A 3,322-nucleotide genomic window follows, 5' to 3' on the forward strand; every position below is an offset into this window, starting at 1 on the left:
TACAAAAATCACTTTTTAAAATATTTTATTATTTCCTCTACATTAACTGGCATTCTATTTAAGAGCTTTCTCTCCCCTCACACTCAATTTTCTTGAGTATTATTATGAACTTGGATTTTTCATTACCACTAATTTTCAATTTTCAAGTTGCCCCCCTTCAAGCAGGGAGCCCCTTCTAGCTGGTCTCTGTCCTTCAGACATGACCCCATCAATGTCTGAGCACTTCTTTGCTCTCTAGCAGAGGAAGCCCCGAGTTCATTTGGTACTTTCCAGACCTGGAATCAGCCTTTCTACAAGAAGGCCTTAATCCTTTTAATGAAAAGTAGTTCATAGAAAGCAAGAATTGGGTGCTTGTAGAGTGCTCATTGCTATTGAAGTGTCATGGTGTCTAGGTCCTGTCAGTAGACATAGCCAAGAAGTATGTTTGATTTTAAATAATGAATTTATCTTGATCCCCAACTCCAACTGGGCTTCCCTGATAGCTCAGTTGGTAAAGAATCCACCTACAATGCAGGAAACCCCGGTTTGATTCCTGGGTCAGTTAGATCTGCTGGAGAAGGGATAGGCTACCCACTCCAGTATTCTTGGGCTTCCCTTGTGGCTCAGCTGGTAAAGAATCCACCTGCAATATGGGAGATCTGGGTTCAATCCCTGGGTTGATCATCTGGAAAAGAGAAAGGCTACCCACTCCAGTATTCTGGCCTGGAGAATTCTATGGACAGAGTCCATGGGGCCACAAAGAGTCAGACACAACTGAGCGACTTTCACTTTCCAACTCCAATCCAGCACCAGAAGATTTTTCTTCTTTTCCTCCAGTTCATATTTTTATCTCCTTTCTCTTACAGTGAGAACCTAGTTTTCAATCCAACATCAATATATTTATTAATACTCACTTGCTCCTCCCTACAGTACACCCAAGAGTCAGAATGCCTGTTCTCAGTACCTTTATCAAACATAGACCTACTCATAAGTTCCAGATTGTTTGCGGCACTTTTTTTAATCCCTAGAATACAGCCCACTAAAGGTAACAAGGTCTGTTAAAAACCTTTAAACCTTGAAATAGATTCATTTGTTTCTCTTTGTACTCAATGTTGCTGCTGCTGCTGCTAAGTCGCTTCAGTCGTGTCTGACTCTGTGTGAGCCCATAGACTACAGCCCAACAGGCTCCCCGTCCCTGGGATTCTCCAGGCAAGAATACTGAAGTGGGTTGCCATTTCCTTCTCCAATGCATGAAAGTGAAAAGTGAAAGTGAAGTTGCTCAGTCGTGTCTGACTCTTTGCGACCCCATGGACTGCAGCCTACCAGGCTCCTCCATCCATGGGATCTTCCAGGCAAGAGTACTGGAGCAGGGTGCCATCGCCTTCTCCAATACTCAATGTTAGGGTTCTCCTAATATATTGATTTATTTTTTTGTGATAGTGGGCTTAATTTTTTCCAGTTTTATTAACATATAACTGATATATAACATTTGAAAGTTTAAGGTGTACAGCATAATGATTTGGTATATGTATATACTGTGATATGATTACCACAGTAAACTTAATTAATATCTGTAACAAAACTACAAAATGCTTTACAAGTTTGTATGTCATCCTTGTGCAGGGGCCATGCTAATCATCTCTTCATTATTTCAATTTTAGTATATGTGCCACTGAAGTGAGCACTAATTGTATTATTTTGCATATGTAAAACAGCAGCATGGTTCAAAAGTCAAAACTATATTAAAATATAACTCAGAGAAGTTTTCTTCAACCCTGTACATAGCCAATTTTATTAGTTTCTTGTTTATCCTTTAATTGCAAAAATAATCAAATGTATACGTACATACACACACATATCTCCTCATTTTGCCTTCTATTCAAATGGTAGCACACTATATACACTCCTCTCTGCACCTTATTTTTTTCACTTCATATTGTTTTATGTTATACACATGCAAGTGTTTTATAGCACTTGTATCTCACTTATTTGCTCTCTCAAATGTATTTGGTATTTCAGTTCAGTTCAATTGCTCAGTTGTGTCCAACTCTTTGTGACCCCATGGACTGCAGCACACCAGGCCTCCCGGTCCATCACCAACTCCTGGAGCTTCCTCAAACTCATGTCCATCTAGTCAGTGTGCCATCCAACCATCTCATCCTCTGTTGTTCCCTTCTCCTCATGCCTTCAATTTTTCCCAGCATCAGGGTCTTTTCCAATGAGTCAGTTCTTCACATCAGGTGGCCAAAGTATTGGAGTTTCAGGACTCCAATATGAATAATGAATATTCAGGACTGATTTCCTTTAGGATTGACTTTAGGATTTGGTATTTAGAAAGGTTTTATTTTTATGGTTACTTTTACAAAGCTAAAATAATTCAGTCTCCAACCCCACCTTAATTTTGTTATTTTCTAATGGTTCCCTAACAGTACTGAAATCGGTCAACACTTTCTTTTCCTCTCTCATCTCTATCCACCAGCATCTTATTGCAATACATATCCTTTACCCCTATTAGCAACAAGTATATTCAATAAGTATATTCTATATTCTATCTCTCTTATCTTTCTTCCCTTTTAATTATTGTATAATATCTTCTTTGCCTGAGCATGTACTCTTCTTACAACCATCATAGTTTTATGAGTAAATATATACTTAATGCTCACATCAGTCTTTATGCCAATGTCTTTTCATTCTCTAAAAAGCCTTTCTTCAGTAAATTCATGGGAGCAGTGTTCTCTGTTTCTTTCATGTTCATCATTTGTGAACTGTTAGCTGGATATAAAATCTTTGGCTGATGTTTTCTTTCCTTGAATATCTTCAATATGTTACACTATTTCTTCTGGAATAAAGTCTGAAGACAATTATTTCTTTCCCATCAAGGTGACTTGATATTTTGACTAGATACCCAAATGATATTTTCTTTCTTGTAATGTCCAGAAGTTTGAGAATATACCTTGACATTAGTCATTCTGGATTAATTTTCCTAGGTAGTAGTATCAAATCTCTTTTTATCTCAGGAAAAATTTTCTTAAAAGTTTGCTTTTTAAATTTAAATTACTTTTAAATTTCTACTGCTTTTTTCTTCCTTGTGTGTCTTCTATTATATATGGCTTGTTCATATGTTTGTTTACCTTCTACATCCATCACTTCCTTTCAGATCTCTTTGATTTGTTGGAATTCCCTCCTTTTCACCTACTGTTTATTTAAAGGTGTTATAATGTATTTACTCACTTCTATTTTTCCAATTTTAATCTCCATTTCTCAAATGATTAATATTAATGCTAATTGGGAGTTCTCCTACATTTCTGAGAGTCTCTAATTCTGATTTATATACTTCTTTCCT

The 3,322-nt window shown here is 37.0% G+C and overlaps 1 non-coding gene across 1 annotated transcript; it reads right to left on the minus strand.

Moving 5' to 3' along the window:
* Positions 1 to 1,557: 1,557 nt before the first annotated feature.
* Positions 1,558 to 1,664, minus strand: LOC113896791. Its single transcript, XR_003512148.1, has one exon. It is a non-coding gene; the product is annotated as a U6 spliceosomal RNA (small nuclear RNA).
* Between the last annotated feature and the right edge of the window lie 1,658 nt (positions 1,665 to 3,322).

Source organism: Bos indicus x Bos taurus, chromosome 7 (assembly GCF_003369695.1).
Source record: "Bos indicus x Bos taurus breed Angus x Brahman F1 hybrid chromosome 7, Bos_hybrid_MaternalHap_v2.0, whole genome shotgun sequence".
NCBI lineage: Eukaryota > Metazoa > Chordata > Mammalia > Artiodactyla > Bovidae > Bos > Bos indicus x Bos taurus.